The 23,265-nt window shown below is 43.8% G+C and overlaps 1 protein-coding gene across 2 annotated transcripts in view; it reads right to left on the reverse strand.

Moving 5' to 3' along the window:
- Window positions 1-20,691, reverse strand: part of MTM1 (myotubularin 1) — a 71,238-nt gene extending 50,547 nt beyond the window's left edge. Inside the window, exon 1 of one of the 2 annotated variants that reach the window (XM_075835877.1) lies at window positions 20,586-20,691. The gene's annotated coding sequence lies outside the window, so the exon portion shown is untranslated. Of the gene's footprint in view, window positions 1-17,916; window positions 17,968-20,585 lie in introns of those variants that run through there. The other variant, XM_075835878.1, reaches the window with a different exon arrangement.
- Between the last annotated feature and the right edge of the window lie 2,574 nt (window positions 20,692-23,265).

The following is a 23,265-nucleotide window of genomic DNA, read 5'->3' on the forward strand; positions in this document are numbered from 1 at the left end:
AGAGGAGATGCCCGCCCTGCACCAATGTTCATGCTGCTTGGATGGGAACTTCACTTACCCCAAGACACCCGAGGGCAAAGTCTGTTGCCCTCCACATCGATTTTTTTTCCACAAAACTCAGATGATGGTTTTTTTTTCATCCAAATTCCAAAACAAAAGCATAAACCGGGCCTCACAAAAAGTGCATAAGAATGCAGTCTATCATAAGCCCTTCCTAAAAGGAGAAGGGCCCCCAACCAAAACAGGTTGCCTCAATACAGATATCCCCTTACAGATCGGAGCAATAACAGCAATCAGCAGCCAGGCATCTCCACTACAGCGGCAGCTGCTGGCGAAATGCAGAAATACATAGCGGCCATTCAGACAAATGGTCACCGTGTAATATATGGGTGGCACGATTCCGCCAGAACAGGACATGGTGTTTAGACAGGGGTCGTCTTCATGAGACAGCTCATTTACACTCCAAGCTAGACGTCCTCATAGTCAAGGACAAGCCCATAAGAGCTAGCCGCAGGGCCCGAGGTAAAGCCAACAAAAAAAGGAGTTTCAGGAGGTAATTATTGTATGTTTAGGCTTCATTTAGTTGAGCGTCTAAAATGGTCCGTGTTTTACGGACACAATGTGTGCTGTTTGTTATTTTTATGCACCCATTGACTACAAAGGCCGTACTGGTCTGCAAAAAGGGACCAGGACATGACATGCAGTGAGCTTCTCCATGTGTGAATAAGCCCATTGATCAGTGTGCCATCAGTTAAACGGACAGCACATGGACGTGAAATACGTTCATGTGAATAAGGCCCATGGGCAACCTATATTCTAATCACAAAGAATGTATCAATGCCTGAGCGCCTGATCCCCATACAAAATGGGTTTGTCTCATGCAGGTTTTCTGATACTGGCACACGTGGGTTTGGAGGAGTGTGAAGTTTTTTCTTCGCTTTTTTTCACTTTTTTCATAGTTTTATTATTTATCTATTTCTGCGTAATTTAGTATATTTATGTGTTGCTTTTTTCACTATTGTGGGGACAGTTTAGGGCCTGTTCACATCAGCGTAGCTTTCCGTTGAGGGATTCCCTCGGAGGTTTCCGTTGGAGGAACCCATCAACGGAAAGCAAACAGAAACACTAGCTTCCACTTTCATCTCCATTGATCTCAATGGCGACGGAAACTTTGCTAAAGGTTTCCATTTTTCACCGTTGTGAAAGGGTTCCGTTGTTTTTGACGGAATCAATTGCGCAGTCGACTGCCTTTCCGTTGAGGGGTTCCCCCGACGGAACCCCTCATGGAAAGCAACGCTGATGTGAACACAGCCTTAGCAGGGAACACATCTGTGCGTTCCTCCCCCCCCTGCCATCCACATATACACAGACCTGCATAAGAGATGCAGATTAGGTCTTCACTGCACGCCACCGAGTCCCCTCTGCACAGGGAATCCCTGTGACCAAGTTTTACATTTTCTAAATACGACAACCAGATTATCATACATTACATCCTAGTAAGGACCTAGCAGTAATTTTTATCCACAATTACGGATCAGTTTTTGCAGATAAAATACTGACCCATTTGTTTCTATAGGCCAAGGACACCTTCCTGTATATTTATCGGTGTGTCCGTGCCGTAGAAATGACCAGCAAAAAATGTGATTGACACTCCGCGGCCCATCTGTGCAGTATTTACGTGTGCCTGAGCCCTAAACCTGTAGACTGATATATTATCAGTCAGATGAAGAGTTGTCTAATGCCCGAACACAAACCTAACTGTGCCAAGCAAATGGGACGGATTCATTCTACAATCTCATCATGTGCATGTCAATCCTATAGAGCCAACACAGAAATTCTATAGTTGGAAGACGTCTACTATGGAGTGAACGTAAAGCAGTAACAAAATAAGCTAGGCTTGCCCATGTATCATTGTTATTTTATAGGTGGACTGGCCATGACTTCAGAGCAGAGTAAAGGGAAGCGCAGAACAATAGCGTCTCTAAACTTTGACATCTGTCAACTCTTAACAGCTTTATTGTTCTCGAGAGAAACTACAAACAGCGGCAGCTAAGAAATCAAATAGCTATAAAGTGAGAATTGTGCTTTTTTATTTTTCTACTGAATGCAATCCTTCACGGGGAGACAGGGTGGCAACTATGAACCAGAAAAAGTAGCCTATGACTGGCCTTCTATTTGTCATGTGATACCCACTACTAGAATCCAAAAACAAAACTATAAATGGAAACCTAATATGAAAAACAAACTTTGGGTATTACTGCCTCTCCACGAGATGATGGCCCTTGATAATATGAAATACCAAGGATTGGAGGCAAGACCTTCCCCAAAAAGTCCTCATGAAGACTTGAGTTGTACAGCATCTATAGGAGGAACAGAGCGTTGGAGATTTTTATACGCCATATTGTTCAGTTCTCGGTGGCCCGGCTCTGTGAGTTTGCCTGGTCTACCCCTTCATGGCTGAGCGGTTACTCCTAGATGCTTGCACTTCACATGACCGAGTAAAATCTAGCAGATCAGAAACTTCACAAACTGACTTGTGACTAAGTCGGTATCCTATTACAAGGGCACATTTAAAGAGGCTCTATCACCGGTTTATAACTGCCCTATCAGCGTCATACACTTCCCTTCATTCATGTTCAGCTGTACTCACAGCACTCCCGACACTCCGGTAAAGTTACTGTGGGAGTAAGTGACAGCACAGCATGATCTCGCGAGATCATGCTGCGCTGGGAGTACAGCTGAACATGAATGGAGAGAAGTGTATGACGCTGATTGGTCAGCGTCATACACTTCTCTTTACAACGCCCACTTGGTGAAAAGTTTAAAAAACCGCCGTCTTGGTGATTAGGAACAAATTTGCATAACACTTAAAATGCTCATAACTTTGTTAAAAAAACAAAACACATTACTTATCTACATTACAGCGCCTATTAGATTAGGTAGAAGATAGGGCAGATATAAACTGGTGACAGAGCCTCTTTAAAGTCCCTGAGCTCTTCAGTATGACACACTAAGGCATCATTTACACGAGCGTGCTTTTCACGCGTGTCGTACGCACCTATATTAGTCTATGGGGGCATGCAGACAGTCCGTGAGTTTTGCGCAGAGTGAGTGCGCTGCGTAAAACTCACGACATGTTCTATATTTCGCCGTTTTTCGCGCATCACGCACCCATTGAAGTCAATGGGTGCGTGAAAACCACGCAGGTCGCACGGAAGCACTTCCAGGCGAACTGCGTGATACGCGCAACAGCTGTCAAACTGTGAATGTAAACAGAAAAGCACCATGTGCTATTCTGTTTACAAGCATCCTAATGGAGTGTCATAACGATGGCGGCTGCGCGAAAATCACGCAGCCGCACATCCATATGAACGCACATGCTCATGTAAATCAGGCCTTATACTAATGTTTATTTGTGAAGATTGCATGACTGTGTGCATGATTTTATGTACTTGTTTGCAATAGTAAGGCTACAAGGAGCAGCCCTGAAACGGTCGCAACGCGGCAAACAATCACTATGGAACCATGTTCGGCGCAGCTGTCAATTAGCCTGTTAACGGACGCACGTTAATGCGGCTAAAATGTCCCTTAAAGAGGCTCTGTCACCAGATTTTGCAACCCCTATCTCCTATTGCTGCAGATTGGCGCTGCAATGTAGATAAGAGTAACGTGTTTTTTTTAAAAAAACGAGCATTTTTGGCCAAGTTATGACCGTTTTTATATTTATGTAAATGAGGCTTTCTAAAGTACAACTGGGCGTGTTTAAAGTAAAAGTACAACTGGGCGTGTATTGTGTTCGTTACATCGGGGAGATTTTACTTATTTTACTAGCTGGGCGTTGTGTATAGAAGTATCATCCACTTCTCTTCAGAACGCCCAGCTTCCGGCAGTGCAGACACAGCGTGTTCGAGAGATCACGCTGTGACGTCACTCACTTCCTGCCCCAGGTCCTGCATCGTGTCGGACGAGCGAGGACACATCGGCACCAGAGGCTACATCGACTTACCTGCAAACGCTGATGCTGCTGCAGAATCAAATGTAGCCTCTGGTGCCGATGTGTCCTCGCTCGTCCGATACTTCTATACACAACGCCCAGCTAGTAAAAGAAGAAAAAACGCACCGATGTAACGAACACAATACACGCCCACTTGGACTTTTGCAAGCCTCATTTACATAAATATAAAAATGGTCATAACTTGGTCAAAAATGCTCGTTTTAAAAAAAAAAACACGTTACTCTTATCTCCATTGCAGCGCCTATCTGCTGCAATAGCAGATAGGGGTTGCAAAATCTGGTGACAGAGCCTCTTTAATCTGCAAAATTGTGTGGCCATTAATTATTACACCCTTTACGGCAGAATGATTTTGCAGGTAAAGGGCTGCTTTACCCGCAATAACGTGGGACAATTAACAGGGTATTTGACAGCCGCACCGAACATGGTGCCGGCGCGGTAGTTCGCTGCGTCGCAATGGTGTCAGTCCCGCTCCGTGTGGCCTTACTCTAATGGGTGTGGCTGAAACACCTAAACTCAATTATTAGGAGGGGTATCCACAAACTCCGGGTCACACGTTGCAGTTCAGGTGTGGTTAGAACCAAATTGGAAAAACACATATGAAAGCCGCACATAGTTTTACTGCGATTTGGAGCATTTATCGATGCGGTTTTTACTGCAATCACATCGGAAAACTAATCAAATCGTGGTAAAAATGCATGCGGTTTTCCAAATGCCTTTTTGATGCAGTTTTTAACTGCACCTTAACCGCTACGTGTGAGCATATCCTAAGGTTATGTCTACACGGGTCAGATTAGCAGCATTTACGAACCTGAACCTACAGGGTTTTTTAAGCTATTTTTGAAGACAAAAACAGAAGTGGAATTAAAAAAAAAAAAAAAAAAGAGAAGTGACATCTGTCCTTTACTTTTACTTTCTTTCCCTTTATGATTCAGACCTGGTTTTGACTTAAAAAAATCTGATCAACATCTCCATTCCTGCAGTGCGACGGCTACATGCGAACGAAACCACTCCAACACGCCATGGCCAATGGCCGTACGGTTTTGCTGGTAACACTAATATTACCAGCACACAACATGACGCACATGCGAACACTATATTCTTCATTGTATTTACAATAGGACATGACGCTATGTGGGAGATTTAGCAGAGGAAAATTGGATGCGTTGCTAACCAATCAGAATACTGCAATTATTTTCAAAAGGTCCTGTAAAAAATGAAAACTTAGAGAACCTTTCACCTCCCCATACACGTGCAGCTGAGTGCAGCATGTAATGGGGAGGGCTGCACAAACCCTGGGGCACGTTACATTTTTTTTTCTACCTCCCTCCGTTATTTAGATATCGGGGCCGTTATATTTGGTGCCCGATATTTAAATAACCCCCTGAACGGTCAACGGGGCGTGTACTGGCAAGGGGGCGTTACTATGGCTGTGACACTGTCCCATCAGATATGGACAGTGCCACAGCAAGAGCGAGGAGAGAGAGTGTGCGCGCTCTTACTCTTTAGCTTTCAAGATTAGTCCTCTGCCGAACTGGCAAGGGGGCGTATCACTGCTACGGACAGTGTAAGAGCTGTGGAGAGGAAAGCGCTCATCTCTTCAGCTCTTGCGAGAGATCAGTCTTGTACATTGTCTGCTGAACTGGCAAAGGGGACGTGTCTCTGCTACGGACAGTGCAAGCGCTCCCCAGCACTTACACTGTCCGTAGCAGTGACACGCCCCCTTTCCAGTTCGGCAGAAGACTGATCTTGAAAGCTAAAGAGTGAGAGCGCGCGCTCGCGCACACACTCTCTCCTCGATCTTTGCTCTTGCTGTAACACTGTCCATATCTGATTGGATAGTGTCACAGCCATAGTAACACACCCCCTTGCCAGTACACGCCCCGTTGACAGTTCAGGGGGTTATTTAAATTTCGGGCGCCAAATACAACGGCACCGATATCTAAACGGAGGAAGGTAGAATTTTTTTTTAAAGTGCCCCAGGGTTTGTGCAGCCCTCCCCATTACATGCTGCACATATATGGGGAGGTGAAAGGTTCTCTTTAAGAGGATCTGTCACCAGCTTATTAATTCCCTAACTCCTAACTAATCGAATAGGCTCTATGATGCTGAGAACTAGTGTGATTTTTTTTTAAAAAGTTTATTATTTGCAAAGTTCTGTGCATTTTTCTAAATATGCTATTTGGCTATACTTGCCAAATGGGAGGAGACTCTTTCTTTTCACTCTGGGCGCTGGAATGTTTTCTGTATGACGCTGTCCAGTAGTCATACAGCTTCTCCCCACTCTCTGCCCAGCAACACAGTGTGATCTTATAGTACACAGCTTCCATTGCCGACTGTTTTCAACCAGTGGTACCTCCAACTAGAACCTCGTCTTTCATGTGCCACCAGAACTGCTGTTCTAGGTGGTCCACAGACCAAGATACGGCTATTTGAATTGATCCCCCTTCCCTCCAGCCTCAGTCTCTCACAGCTTCATGCTGATTGGACAGCGTCAGAGGCTGTGAGGTAGCTCCACCTCAGGAGAATCGGTGGTATTGACACCCACTGGTCTATTATAGGCTCATTTGCATATTTAGAAAAAAGCTCAACTTCTAAAATAATAAACGTTTTTGGACACAATTTTCACCAGCATTATCAGTGTGACAGCGCCAATTAGATTAGCTAGGAGATTGGGCATTACTAAACTAGTGACAGATCCGATTTAAATTTGATTGGTTGCTGGACAACTGCTTTCCTTTTCCTTTGCACTAGTTTTCCCTCAAGTTACAATATTAATTGGTACCAGAGCAACAATGGTAAGTTAAAAATATTCTAACTTGAGACCATAAGGGCCCATTCACACGAACGTAAATAATGTCCGCGTGCTGCGCATAGAAATCACGCACAGCACACGTACCCATTGATTTCAATGGGGCCGTTCACACATGCGTGAGTTTCACGCAGCGGACTCACTGCATGTCCTATATTGGCGCGTTTTCACACACCAACGTGCCCATTGAAGTCAATGGGTGCGTGAAAACCATGCACCGAACACGGATGCACATGCGTGTGCGGTGCGTGATTTACGCATCAATTCAATTGAAAATAATAAAAAAAAATAGATGTGCTTTGCGAGTGTGTAAGTAACGCATGTCACTCGCAATGCACACTGATGCATAACGTAACACACACGCATTAATCTGGTACGCTCGTCTGCATGTAGCCGAAGGGGGAGTTCACACTGTTTTGTGACGCGGAAACGGCGTCGGAAAACGCGCCAAAAAACGTCTGAAAATGCCGCCCATTGATTTCAATGGGAGGCAGAGGCGTTTTTCCCCGCGACACGGTTTTTCCGAAAAAGAAGGGACATGCTCTATCTTTGGGCGTTTACGCCTCTGACCTCCCATTGACATCAATGGGAGGCAGATAAAGTGTATTTCGCTGCGTTTTTGGCCCGTGGTGCAGGCTGAGCAAAATCTGCTCAGAATTCCAAACGGAATTTTGAGGCAGATTTTCCGCCCTCAAAAAACTCTGTGTGAACCCAGCCTTAATCTATGAAAAACTAGGAATTGGTTCCAAAGCCCCCAAAACTTCAACCACAGATAAGAAAAAAAATTATGATTTCGCAAATAACTAATACAGATAAAGCAAGTGCTCACATATAAAAGGTCAGAAACACTGCAGCTGCTGGAGGCTGCAAATCACTTTCTGTGATAAGGACAGGAGCTTCTTCAGGAGCCCGTACAGTACACAGTGTACCGGAAATATAACATGGAGCCGTCCTCACCTGGTGTCCAAAGGAGCAACTCCTCCTGGCGCAGGTAAAGAACAGTACCGGACATGCAGTAGAGAGGCGCTACTAGACAGCCAATCAGGGCATCCACTGCATTACAACAGGTGTTTTACCAGTAAAATGCTCATGCCGATTGGCTGGATCACACGCCCGAGATCCAGACCTTTTGTTGCATGTGTTGAATGTGGTTTCAAGTTACAATGGACCAGGAAAGACCATTGTATGTTGAAAATATTGTAACTTGAGGGACCCCTGTATCATCCTCAATTACTTTTATAGGTGTTTCTATGGTGCTTTTTACTCAACTTTCTATTCCTGTAAACCATAGGAAGTAAGAGTGTAAGGGGAATCCCATTTTTTGGCCAAAAAATTATTTTCATAGTAAAGTTCCTCAGTCAATTCACACATTGAGGTGCGGTTAGAACCGCATCCCAAAACTGCCTGCCTGCCCTCCCTGACCGTTGCACTTTTCAAAAAATATTCTTGTGCGGTTATTTCTGGTTGCTTTAGAATTGTGTAATCCTGTTTTAGATGGGTATATAAGAGGTCATTCTTATTGTTTGTTCTCCTTCGCCTGATGAAGACACGTCCTTTGTTGAAACGCGTAGCCATGCATTAAAAGTTATAAGAAATTGCTTTACTGCTATTTTATTCCTCATCAGTAGCGCTTTCCATTATATCCAAATATTTAACTTTAAATCACTATACAGAAAATTGCCAAGCTGCGGTAGCTGGCGCTCTAAAAATCCGCACACTGTTCTACAGAGAATTGCAGCGATTTTGCGATGCAATTTTTGCTCGCAAGGCTTGTACAGGTCAAGCACATTGAAACCATATGCTTCCCCTATACAAGCTGTGCAGCTAAACAACACAACGCAAAACCAAAGGCAAGTACCGCAGCTCTGGTTCACATGTGGTGTCAGTACAATATTAGGCCCTGTTCACACAGGTTTTGGTGCTGATTTTTATGCGGAAACTGCGTCTCAATCAGTGCCAAAAACCATCTGAAACCGCCCCCCCATTGATTTCAATGGGAGGCGGAGGCGTTTTTTCCACCCGAGCGGCTTTCAGCCCATTGAGAGGGAGGCAGTGAAAGAGTTTTTCGCCCGCGGCACTCTATAGCCGCCATGAAAAACTCGTATTTTTTTCTACTTGCAAAATACTCCGTGCGAACAGGGCCTTATGGTTATAACGTTAAGGGCTCATCCACACGCTGCGGATTTGCCAAGTTTTTTCCGGACGGAAAGAACATAGTAGAATAGAGTAGCAGCATAGTCGTTGAGATTTAACAAATCTCATCCACATGCTGCGTAAAAATTTTGAGCAGAAATTGACCAGTGCGTATTTTTCGGACCACAGCATGTCAATTCCTGCTGCCGAAAGTGGCCAGAGCTGCTTTGACCATCTCCTGGTATTGAAAAAAACGTTGCAAAATACCTACCATTTTCTGCCGCAAAAACCGCAGGAAATTATGCGATTTTGCCGCAGCGGAATGTCCGCGTTTTTCTACGGAATTGCTGCAGAAATTTTCTGCAGCATTTGTACTAAAACTAGCAGACATTCCACTGCGGAAAAACCGCACCATTTCCTGCATTTTTTGCTGGATTTTTAAAAGTCTGTGAGATGGTGATGTCGCCTCTGAAAAACGCAGGAATTCGGTCCACTTTCCGCAGCAGGAATTGACATGCCGCAGAAACTAAAATATGCACCGCATGTGAATTTCAGGACGGAAATTTTACACGTGTGGATGAGATTTGTTAAATCTCACTCACTTTGCTACTACTGTATACCGCTGCGTATTTTCCATCCTCAATTCCGGACGGAAAATACGCAGCAATTCCATTACGTGTGGACAAGCCCTAATATTTAGAGATTTGTACAAGTTTACAGTTTAGAGCAGAAAGGAGCAGTTTTGAGAAAACCACAGAAAAATAAATATTAATTCTGCACATATTACAGTGTGGCAAAATGGATACGATTTGATCAAATCTCATCCGCAGCAGAAACAAGCGCGGACGTTGACCTGCGATGCGGATTCTCCAGATGCAGCAGGTCAATTTAATTTGCGCAAACTCTGCGCATTTCCGTTCCATGTACAGAGGGCCTTATACTGAATATTTCCTCCTGTACGTCACCCTCTGGACCTATGTTAGGTGGCCAGTCATCAGCATGGACAAACGTCGAGAGTAACCAGCCAGTGGCATGGATTGTGGGCAGCACATTTCTACATGAGCCTGAATTCGGTTTGTACGGGCAGCACTGGCAGCTCAGCACGGGTATGTTCACACGCAAACTCAAAAACATCTGAAAATACGGAGCCTTTTTTCAAGCGAAAGCAGCTCCTGATTTTCAGATGTTTTTGTAGCAACTCGCGTTTTTAGCGGCATATTTTACAGCCATTTTTGGAGCTGTTTTTCAATGGAGTCAATGAAAAAAATCTCCAAAAACGTCTCAAGAAATGAGCTGCACTTATGCCTCGTGGGAACAGAACACGGTAAATCCCATTGCAAGCAATGGGCAGATGTTTGGAGGTGTAATGGTGCCGTTTTTTCAGGCGTAATTCGAGGAGTAAACGGCCCGAATTACGTCTGAAACCACTGCGTGTGAACATACCCTATGTTCACACGGCCTATTTTCGGGCCGTAAATCGGAAAGCAGAACGCCTCCAAACATCTGCCCATTGATTTCAAATGGGAAAACCGGCGTTCTGCTCCGACAGCCCGTTTTTTTACACAGCCTTTTGGAAAAATGGCCACGTACAAAAATGGCTGCGAAAAAGAAGTGCAGGTCACTTCTTGGAACGTTTTTGGAGCAGTTTTCCATCGTGCGAAAAACACGAGTTGCTATAAAAACACCTGAAAATCAGGAGCTGTTTTCCCTTGAAAGCCGCTCCATATCTTCAGACGTTTTTGGTTAAAGAGGCTCTGTCACCACATTATAAGTGGCCTGTATTGTACATGATGTGATCGGCGGTGTAATGTAGATTAGAGCAGTGTTTTTTTTATTTAGAAAAACGATCATTTTTGACGGAGTTATGACATATTTTAGCTTTATGCTAATGAGTTTCTTAATGACCAACTGGGAGGGTTTACTTTTTGACCAAGTGCGCATTGTGGAGAGAAGTGTATGAAGCTGACCAATCAGTGACCAATCAGCGTCATATACTTCTCTCCATTCATTTATACAGCAGATAGCGATATAGTTATATCGCTATGTGCAGCCACATACACAAACACTAAAATTATTGCAGTGTCCTGACAATGAATATACATTACCTCCAGCCAGGACGTGATGTGTATTCAGAAGCTTGACCACTTCTGTAGCGTCTGTGTGATTTACAGCACAGCGAGATCTCGCTGTAAATGACAGTTTACAGTGTAATCTCGTGAGACGACGCTTGCTATGCTGTAAATCACAGAAGTGCAGAGAAGTGGTCAGGATTCTGAATAGATGTCCTGGCTGGAGGGAATGTATATTCATTGTCAGGACACTGCAGTAACGTTATAGTGTATTTATGTGGCTGCACATAGCGATATAGCTATATCACTATCTGCAGAGTAAATGAATGGAGAGAAGTGTATGACGCTGATTGGTCAAAAAGTAAAACACACCCAGTTGTCCATTGAGAAACTCATTAGCATAAAGCTAATATAGGTCATAACTGTCAAAAAAGATCGTTTTTCTAAATGAAAAAAAACACTGCAGTAATCTGCATTACAGCGCCAATCACATCATGTACAATATAGGGCACTTATAATGTGGGGACAAAAAAAAAAAAAAAAAAAATGCGGTCAGCCTTATTGGCGAGGATAGTACATTTAGTATTGTGCCCCTCCCCCACTGTCTGCAGAAAGGGAAGTGACACCTGCTCTGAGCACTCAGACATCCCCCTCCCCCCCCCCATTCCCCAGATAAAGGTTGCATTTTGTTTTCATTTTCGTTTCAATGGAGCATTTGTTTAAATCTCATCCACAAGAATTTGAAGCGCAATCTACTGGAGATTCTGCATGGAAAATCCGCATCATTTCCATGCAGTGTGAATCCAGCCACTAGTCGTGCATTTTATGGTAAAAAAAAATAAAAAAAAGATTTCCCTGGTTTACCCAAAATAGCGTAACATGTAACCTCTCACACAGACTGTTCATACACCTATCAGAATAAAGCCTATGGATGGGACAGTAAACACAGACCAAACAAGAGGCGGCGGTCAAGAAGAGCAGTTGCTGATGGAAAAGCAGCATTCTAATTGGTTGCTAACGATAAAGATGTAATCTGATTGGCTGCTACGGAAAATTGTTCCAGTTTCGCGGTGTTCTAGTTTATACATCTCACCCAATGTGTTGGTATTTGCTGTATGCTATAGGTGAACCGCACAAAAGAAAGGGCAGGATATGGGCTCCTATGGAATACATGGATACATAAAAACTGCAAAACAAGTGTTTCATAAGGACCCATATTGTAGTCCGTGTGCCATCATGTAATACCATCTAGAGGCACTTTTGTTTTGCCCGACAAGCACTGCTTCTACGGGAGATTACTTCCATAGTATAATGTTGCACGCCTCCCTGTGACAAATGGAGGCACACGGAGGTACCGGGGAGTCACAGAACGCTACGGGTGCCGTATTTGCTGTATATAGATACGGAGTCTAGATTATGGTGCACGACTTGCACCAAAACCACGAGAACTAAATAAGCGTATGTACATCCTGTACAAGAAACGAGGCGCAAGACTAAGAGACACAAACAATTCCAATAAGAAGTTATTACAATTCCTTGTAAGTAAAAACAGCGTCAAAACTGGATTGAAACGTACGTAGAGCGAGTGCTTCTCACATGGCAGACGATTAAAGTGAGATTGAACTTCCACACTTATAAACTGGCATAGTTCTGTAGCTGCGCTGTATACCTCAATGCAGATTCCACACCCGAGTCCTGAAAGAGTCCGCTTACATGCCACCACAATGTATATTATACCCCATTCACATGCGCAGGAAAATATCCTGGCGGAATAATGAATGTGCTGCAGATTTGAAATCTGAATTAAAATAAGGCTAAACACGCATGGACCCACTTACCAATCCGAGTGACAGCTGCGGATATCTGCCATGGATTTTGTAGAAAATACACGGCGGACACGCACACATTGCAGAATTTGATGTTTAAAGAGGCTCTGTCACCACATTATAAGTGCCCTATGTCCTATATAAGAAGATCGGCGCTGTAATGTAGGTGACAGTAATGCTTTTTATTTCGAAAATCGATCTATTTTAAACCACTTTGAGCGATTTTTAGCTTTATGCTAATGAGTTTCTTAATGCCCAAGTGGGCGTTGTACAGAGGAGTGTATGACGCTGACCAATCAGCGTCATACACTTCTCTCCATTCATTTACACTGCACTAGCGATATAGATATATCGCTAGTGCAGCTACATACAGTGAAGGAAATAAGTATTTGATCCCTTGCTGATTTTGTAAGTTTGCCCACTGTCAAAGACATGAACAGTCTAGAATTTTTAGGCTAGGTTAATTTTACCAGTGAGAGATAGATTATATAAAAATAAAAAAATAAAAAAGAAAATCACAGTCAAAATTATATATATTTATTTGCATTGTGCACAGAGAAATAAGTATTTGATCCCCTACCAACCATTAAGAGTTCAGCCTCCTCCAGACCAGTTACACGCTCCAAATCAACTTGGTGCCTGCATTAAAGACAGCTGTCTTAAATGGTCACCTGTATAAAAGACTCCTGTCCACAGACTCAATTAATCAGTCTGACTCTAACCTCTACAACATGGGCAAGACCAAAGAGCTTTCTAAGGATGTCAGGGACAAGATCATAGACCTGCACAAGGCTGGAATGGGCTACAAAACCATAAGTAAGACGCTGGGTGAGAAGGAGACAACTGTTGGTGCAATAGTAAGAAAATGGAAGACATACAAAATGACTGTCAATCGACATCGATCTGGGGCTCCATGCAAAATCTCACCTCGTGGGGTATCCTTGATCCGGAGGGCTCAGCCGAAAACTACACGGGGGGAACTTGTTAACGATCTCAAGGCAGCTGGGACCACAGTCACCAAGAAAACCATTGGTAACACTTTACGCCGTAATGGATTAAAATCCTGCAGTGCCCGCAAGGTCCCCCTGCTCAAGAAGGCACATGTACAGGCCCGTCTGAAGTTTGCAAATGAACATCTGGATGATTCTGAGAGTGATTGGGAGAAGGTGCTGTGGTCAGATGAGACTAAAATTGAGCTCTTTGGCATTAACTCAACTCGACGTGATCCAAAGAACACCGTCCCCACTGTCAAGCATGGAGGTGGAAACATTATGTTTTGGGGGTGTTTCTCTGCTAAGGGCACAGGACTACTTCACCGCATCAATGGGAGAATGGATGGAGCCATGTACCGTCAAATCCTGAGTGACAACCTCCTTCCCTCCACCAGGACATTAAAAATGGCTCGTGGCTGGGTCTTCCAGCACAACAATGACCTGAAACATACAGCCAAGGCAACAAAGGAGTTGCTCAAAAAGAAGCACATTAAGGTCATGGAGTGGCCTAGCCAGTTTCCAGACCTTAATCCCATCGAAAACTTATGGAGGGAGCTGAAGATCCGAGTTGCCAAGCGACAGCCTCGAAATCTTAATGATTTACAGATCTGCAAAGAGGAGTGGGCCAAAATTCCATCTAACATGTGTGCAAACCTCATCATCAACTACAATAAACGTCTGACTGCTGAGCTTGCCAACAAGGGTTTTGCCACCAAGTATTAAGTCTTGTTTGCCAAAGGGATCAAATTCTTATTTCTCTGTGCACAATGCAAATAAATATATATAATTCTGACAATGTGATTTTCTGTTTGTTTTTTTTAAATATAATCTATCTCTCACGGGTAAAATTAACCTAGCCTAAAAATTCTAGACTGTTCATGTCTTTGACAGTGGGCAAACTTACAAAATCAGCAAGGGATCAAATACTTATTTCCTTCACTGTACACAAACACTAACATTACTGCAGTGTCCTGATAATGAATATACATCACTACCAGCCTGGATGTGATGTTTATTCAGAATCCTGACACTTCTGAATCTTTTCTGTGAGATTCCAGCAAGGCAAGCATAATCTTGCGAGATTACGATGTAACCTGTCATTTCAAACAAGATTACGCTTTCCTTGCTGGAATCTCAGAGACGCTACAAACATGTCAGGATTCTGAATAAACATCACGTCCAGGCTGGTAGTGATGTATATTCATTGTCAGGACACTGCAGTAATGTTCGTGTTTGTGCATGTGGCTGCACATAGCGATATAACTATATCGCTAGTGCAGTGTAAATGAATGGAGAGAAGTGCATGACGCTGATTGGTCACTGATTGGTCAGCGTCATACACTCCTCTGTACAACGCCCACTTGGTCTAAAGTAAAACACGCCCACTTGGGCATTAAGAAACTCATTAGCATAAAGCAAAAAATCGCTCATAAAGTGGTTTAAAATAGATCGTTTTTCTAAATAAAAAGCACTGTTGTCACCTACATTACAGCGCCGATCTCCTTATATAGGAGATAGGGCACTTATAATGTGGTGACAGAGCCTCTTTAATCTCCACATCAAAATCACAGATAAAACGCAGACAATTCCGCAGGTAAATTCCGCTCTTAATATTGCAATTTGGTTTTAAGCTTTTTAGATGCGGATCTTACATTTTCATGCAGTAACAGGCGCAGGTTTTATGCTGCGGATTTCGGTGCGTTATTTTATAAATTTTTCATGCAATTTCGAGACGGAAACGCAAGATAAACTTACACGCTGCAGATTTTAAAATCCACACCACAGGTCGATTCATGTGCGGACAAATCCCACAAGGTGGAGATCAGAGATTACTTGGAATCGAAGTTACTTTGCTGGTACTGTGATACGCTGCGGATTTTCCGCAGAAGAATTTGCAGGGCAAATCTGAGCGAAATTGGCATTTTGTGCATGTGGCCTTTGTGTTGTAATAGAGGGATTCACATACTTTACAGAGAGTCTGGGCTTCTCGCTGCCCGATAGCTACAAAACATAACACCCCTGGAAAGCAACCCAAAAAGTCATTTTCTAGGTGCTTTGGATCCTGGGATTTGTCCAGCCCTGGGTAAAAGTATTATATAAGGGAATTACTGCAATTTTAAAAATATCTTACATTGGATTTTCACTTTACTGTGAAAGGGTTTGGGTGCAACCAACATAAGTGCCAAGTTCCCACACAGCAAATATGCAGGCCGGTTAAAACACGGTCAGGCTATGTTCACACAACGGATTTTTCAAGAGGAAAAAAATAAATAAAAAAAAATCAGACATGAATTTGCAAGAGAATCCACAGCAGAAATCTAAAGCGGACCCTCGGATTTCGGTAATGGATTTGCAGTTTTATTTAATGCAGATCCGCACGCAGATTAGCCCCATTCAATGGAGCTAATCTTCGTGTGGCTACCTGACTGTTTTCATACGGTAACCGCGTAAAAGAAGTGACATGTCTTTTTAACCACAACACATTTTTTTATTCTGTACTGTATAAGCAACTGGGCGGTTTCCCGTTAGGCTGGACTCACACGAGAATGTTACGTCCGTAATGGACGGAAAGTATTTCGGCCGCTAATCCCGGACCGAACACACTGCAGCGAGCCGGGCTCCTAGTATTATAGTTATGTACGATGCTAGGAGTCCCTGCCTCGCTGCAGGACAACTGTCCCGTACTGAAAACACGATTACAGTACGGGACAGTAGTTCCATGGAGAGGCAGGGACTCCTAGCATCATACATAACTATGATGCTAGGAGCCCGGCTCGCTGCAGTGTATTCAGTCCGGGATTAGCGGCCGAAATACTTTCCGTCCATTACGGACGTAACATGCTCGTGTGAACCCAGCCTTAAAGTCAATGGGATGTCATTTGTTCAAGGTTTTCATGCGGAATCCATCATGTGAACATGGTCTAAGAAGTGATTGGGAAGGAGGCACTTGACTGAGGCCCAGTTCATATTTTACAATTTTGGAGCAGCTTTTTATGCACAATTTTTTAATTTGCCAAAAGCATTAGTGAAGCATAAAGGAGGGAGAAGTAGAATTGTAAGATTTACGAGTCACCTATTTTTTTAAAATCTATTTCGTCTTCAGTAAACTGCATCAAAATGCGTGAACTGGACCTGAGGAAGGAAACACATGACTACGGCTGGTTTCCCATAAGCATATTATGGCGGAGCCGTATATTAAGGTTATGTCCAGACGCACTGTTTTCACGCGTAATTCGGGCGTTTTACTCCTCGAATTACGCCTGAAAAATGGCTCCATTACGCCTACAAACATCTGCCCATTGCTTTCAATGGGTTTACGATGTTCTGTTCCCACGAGGTGTTATTTTACGCGTCACTGTCAAAATACGGCGCGTAAAAAGAAGTGCATGTCACTTCTTGGGACGTTTTTGGAACAGTTTTTCATTGACTCCATTGAAAAACAGCTCCAATAACGTCCGTAAAATACGCTGCGAAAAACACGAGTTGCTACAAAAACTTCTGAAAAATCAGGAACTGTTTTCGCTTGAAAACAGCTCCGTATTTTCAGACGTATTTTGCTAAGCCGTGTGAACATGCCCTTAGAGTCAAGGACAGGATCGGATGCTGTCCTCAGATCAGGAAAGGCTTTCTTGATCTCACAGGGTGTGATCCGATCCCGACTTTGGCTCTAAATATGCGCCTCCTGCACAGAGCAGTAATATGGTCGCCCGAAACCGGTCTGAATCTAAATAGCAAGTTTATGAATATGCTAAACTTTGTGACTGGGATTACATTTAGGGGGATCTCCGATACGCTGACATTACCAATACTTATTTCAGCACAGAAAATGCTCAGACTCGAATGCACTAATCCCCTATAGACCAGCGGTGTCCTCTGAAGTCTGTATATGCAGCAGGTTTATAAGACTTGGAATATGGCAACATGGCAGATCTGGAACACATAGCCCATGAAGTTCTTTGAGCCCTCACAGTACCTACATGTGCCTCCATTGCATCATCACAGAGGTAATCTCCATTAGGAGCAATGATTGCTATGGAGGCACGCTGAGTGCCTATGGTGCCGTAATACAGACCTGTAGGGACTCTGTACCACCGTCCAGAGACCGTGCCCAAGCCCTTGACCACTTTTCACTGTCGAGACTCAATTCCATTTTTAGCACAAAAAAAGAAGATAGAAATAAGTCCACATGATTAGGATTGTAGCAAAACCGCATTTATTTACAAGAGTCTAAAGTTGGTAACCTGTTTAGAAACTTGAAGCAGTCGCCATCAATCCCATTTTGGGATTTTTGTTTGAGGACGACCAGGACTGACAACAGAAGAATTATACGGGGGGGGGGGGGTCTATTTCTTCTGCGGTCAGTCCTGGTCAACCTCAAACAAAAGTCCTAAAATGGCACACGTAGCGGATTGGTTGTCTGGATTTGCGGGTGAAAAATCTGCAGCTGAGGACCATTGCAGGCAAGTGGATGAGGCTTATAAAAATCTCCTCCACGTGCTGCTGAACATTTTCCGCATGGAAGTCGGAGCATGCTGCCATTTTTCAAATCTGCAACATTATCATTCTGTTCTTTAAATCTAAAAAGGTGAAATCCGCCGCAAAATCTGCAATTGTAACAACTGCAGAAGTGCACTACGTTTGTGGGTACCAAATTTCGCTGCAGATCTTGTGCTTCTTAAGAAACAACCCCATTCAGATAAATGGAACGGATTATCAGTTACAGAAATTTCAACAACAATATCTGTATCATTTTGTTCAGAACAGCAGTTCCGTGGTAAGGCGGGGAACCCTAGTATTATAAAATGTCTGATGCCAGGATTGCCGCTCACCTGTACCGTGGTCGGGCCGGGAGATTCAGCCAACACTCGGACCCTTTTTCACGGCCCGAACTCAGTCGTGTGCAAGAGGTGTAAAAGTCTTTCAAGAGGTTTTCCCATTATTAAAGCCGGCCACACAAATTAATCAGCCGAACCTGCTGATTTAGTCCGACAACTATCGCATGTGTACGGCCAACTTATTATTTAACGTCACAGCCCCTTTATTTCTAGGTTGTTCCTAGTCAGACTCCCATCAAGCAGATGTGGGTGGCAGATCTAAATGATATATTAATTTAGCATCCTCTTGGCTGATAGGCACCACATCCACTGAACTTAAGATTATTAAAAGGACTGTCCAGTACTGAGCTTAGTTCGGGCTCGTCCACACGTAGCGGAAAGAACGCAGCAGAATACAGTAGAAGCAAAGTGGATGAGATTGAACAAATCTCATCCACACGCTGCGGAAAAAACGCTCAGAAAAGGGACCTGCAGTGCGGATTATTCTGCAGCATGTCAATTGTATTTACTGCACATTTTTCCCATTTCCCTGCAACAAATAGAAGTTGTTGCGTTTTTTTGCAGCAGGTTCGCCGCAAATCTGCTACACAAAAAAACCCCACTATACTTACCTAGGAATCCGTGTTTCTTCCTCCATGCCAGCCTCCTGGGGTGACGCTTCATCCCGTGTCACTATCAATCACAGGGTGCAGCGGTTTCCTGGGATGAAATGTCATCCCAGGAGCAGTTTACCGCAGCGGACATATTTGGCCGAAAAACTGCACTACAGTTTGGAGCGCTTTTTCGCCGGGAATTCCCTGCGGCGCGCAGGGCGAATACGCTGCATGCTTTTACGCAGCGTATTCACCCCGTGTGAACACAGCCTTATGTCAGTACCTATAGGTGATCCTTACCGGCTATACATTTACCTCATTTCTTGCTGCTTCTTAATTCAGCTTTATTAGTGTAGAGCTGTGATCTGTCACTACAGCTTAGGGCCATAAAAACGAGTGCCGATCAACGAGAAAGCTTGTTGATCGGCACTCGTTTGCTCCTTTCACAAGTAGCGATGATCAGTTATGTACGGGGACAAGCGATCGTTACTATGAGCGTTCGCTCCAATTCATTTCCATTATATCGGCAGAACATCTCGCTGTTTACACAGGGAGTTGTGCTGCCAACTAGCGACCTTTTTATTAACCGCGTAAGAGAGTGGATCAGCCAATGAAGGAGCGTTTGCGTATAATTTTGAAGTGAAAATCGGACGAATTCTCTTATGTGTATGGCCAGCTTTTGTAAGGGGAAGCATGGATAGTCCATCACACTAGCAGCAGATACAGGGGCACATTTCATATCCGCAGCTGCATTTCTCAGAGCCTCTATTAGAAGGTCAGTCCTGGTGACAGATCCTATTTACCAATATAAATGCATTTTCCAAGTACCAAAACTATAGAAGGAACAATTCCCTTTATGTGATCACCATTGCGGAGGAAACATTCAGATAATGCCCTGCTGCTACCCTGCACGTTCATCAGCAGAATACAGGCTGTCCTACATCTACACCAGTAATCACCTCCACACAGTCAGCACTACATTATAATCACAGTCCTGCGCGGAGGACTATGACAAGCTCCATTACTACTCTGCTCATCGCTCCAGATAAGGACGGGTGCCGGGACAGGCCATAAATAACACCTGCGCCTCTACTGCCGCTCACTGCCTTCCAATATCATACATATACGGCAATAAGAAGACAACAATCTCGCACTGACAGCCAGGCACTCCTCACTGCCCCGCCTGCTCTCCACAACTAAGCAAGGGGCCCAGCCGGGTACAACAAGCGGGTAGTATGCCATATTTGATATATTCATACCCAAAAGACACCCTGGTCATAACTCCGGCCTCAGCCGCGGACTGTTGTGCTCACCTGTGCGGGTCAGATCCGCCTCCAGGGCCGCTGAGCCTGACAGGAAGTTCTGAGACCGCCACTCACCTCTCCAAAGTAGAACAGCCCAATCAACCGTCACGTGATACGAGCCGGGGCATGGCATTGGTTGAAGCAAAACTTATGATTGGACAGAATGCGAACTCGCTGCGCATTGTGACATGGGAGATGTAGTTTTTTTGAGTCGTGGGGGAGGGGGGGAGTCTAGTAAGACGACGCCGGAGTTATTTTTGCATGTGAGTGAGAGCTGTCACTAGAGATGTGTATTTCCCCCACTCACTGGGCGCTGTCACTAGATGTGTACCTCCCCCTCCTCACGGTGATGCCCCTCATCCGGCTGCTCCTCACATAGCTGCATGGCTAGCCTATGAAAGGTGTTTGTAACTTTTGGGTAACTTGTAAACTTTATGGTAAAGAAATTCTATACAAACTGCATATAGTTAGTTTGGTCTCCTTGTGCCTTCGTGTGTCCTAGGAATGTAGCGATACAAGGACTAATGTAAATGGGTATATTCTGTGTACAGTGCTGCGGAGTATGTCAGCGCTATAGGAAATCATTTAAGTGGGGACCAAAAAGTATTATCAGTGTATCTCCACTGTAGTATGTGAGCACACTGCTAATGTACATTCAGGTCACGCTGATTATGAGATTTTAATAGATTTTTACAAGCAGTAGTACAGCAATTACATAGAGTACAGCGCGGCCGGTCACATGACAAAGAGTCGTGTCGTCACGAAGGAAGACTGCGCAACTGGACTTCCGGTCCCCCGCCAGCGTTATAAAAATCTATTAAAATATCATAATCAGCGCGCCGGGGGGACCGGAATGTATATTAGCGAGAGTGCTCACATACTGCAGGTGCTACATTGCTAATACTTTTCGGTCCCCACATAACCCCTTTAAATGGTGTTATCAGTTACATTTTTATACACATCCCTTTTGCTATCTTCGATTTTTTAGATTTAGGCCGGGTTCACACGGGACGGATACGCTGCGTAAAAGCACGCAGCATGTCCGCCCTCTGCGCCGCAGTAAATTCCAGGTGAAAAACCACACCGCCCGGAATGTCCACTGAGAAAAACTCTGATGTCATCCAGGCCGGCCTCTTGGGATGATGTTTCATCCAATGTGACCACCGCTACAGCCTGTGATTGGCTGAGCGGTCACATGGGATGAAACGTCATCCCAGGAGGCCGCACTGGAGGGAGGAGCCCAGACTTCTGGGTAAGTATGAGGGGTCTTTTTACCCTGAGTTTTTTGCGGCGGAATCGCTGTGAATCTACCACAAAAAAAACGTAACAACTGCTATTTGTTGCTGGATTTGCTTTCCCATTGAATTCAATGGGGAAAACCCTCAACAAATAAGCAGCGTTTACACAAATACAATTGACATGCTGCCGAATAAAATTCCGCACCGCAGGTCAGTTTCTAAGCGTTTTTTCTGCTGAGTATTTACGCAGCGTGTGGATGAGATTTGTTTTATCTCCTCCACTCTACTGCTACTGTGTTTGCTGTGAATTTTCCGCAACGATTTCCGTTGGGGAAAATCTGCAGTATTTACGCAATGTGTGAACTGACCCTTATAGTTTCAGTGCTGTGTATGTGAAACCAAAGAAGACGGAAAATTACCGGAAATCAGACATGAACCGTAAATATACTATGGCGTTGGTTTTAGGGACCTGGACTATCCGCCGCATATATACAGTAGGCTGTCCTGAACCAGTTAATAGATAATTAGGAAGAAAACTTACATGTGAAGAGGTTTTTCTGTTTTACATAAATAAAGAGTATCATTACATAGTTATTATTAGCCAAAACGACACAATAATTGTTTTGCCATTTGGGTTAATAATAGAGTGGAGCTGTCCCCATAGTATGTTTCTCCTATAGATCCAGAGGAAGGGACAAAAAAAACATAATGCCGGATTCACAAACCGCAAGCATATGATTGTATGATAAAAAGGTATGCGATTTAGAGAAATTTACATGTTACAGATTTTAAAAGATGTACCGCAGGGCAATTTTCGAGCGGAATATTTCTGTAGCATGTAGATGAGATTTCTTCAAATCTCATCTACATGTCTGGTAATGTATTCCACTGCAGATTTTCCGCAAGCAAATCTGGAAGGAAAATCCGCAGCAATTCCGCTACATGTGCATCTAGCCTAAGGGTTCATTTAGACAGCGTGGTCAAATCACAGTTAATTACCTCGATTATCACAAAACCTTGTGAAAACGCAGAGGTTTTTGGGATGGTTTGTCAAACCCCTGGCATTATGCCGTGACTTTGCACTAATAAACCAGGATTTGATCACACCATTTGAATATACCCCTACTGAAAGAAAATAGAGATCTTGAAAATTTTGAGAAATTGAATTATAGTATGTTATAAAGTTGCGGAACTTTTTATTATACAATGAATAAACTGTTTACATAAAACAGGAATGCCACGCTAATTGTTTTGATTAACTCGTTAGGATTCTATCTATTAATCTATATAATCCATAAATATAGCAAAAAGAAGCATTGTTTAACCCTTTAAAGGGTAACTAAACTTTTGAGAAAACTTCTGACATATCATAGTGACATGTCTGAAGTTTTGATCGGTGGGGGTCCGAGCACTGAGACCCCTACCAATCACTAAAACGAATCGGCAGAAGC

The sequence above is a fragment of the Rhinoderma darwinii genome, chromosome 8, assembly GCF_050947455.1.
Source record: "Rhinoderma darwinii isolate aRhiDar2 chromosome 8, aRhiDar2.hap1, whole genome shotgun sequence".
Taxonomy (NCBI): domain Eukaryota; kingdom Metazoa; phylum Chordata; class Amphibia; order Anura; family Rhinodermatidae; genus Rhinoderma; species Rhinoderma darwinii.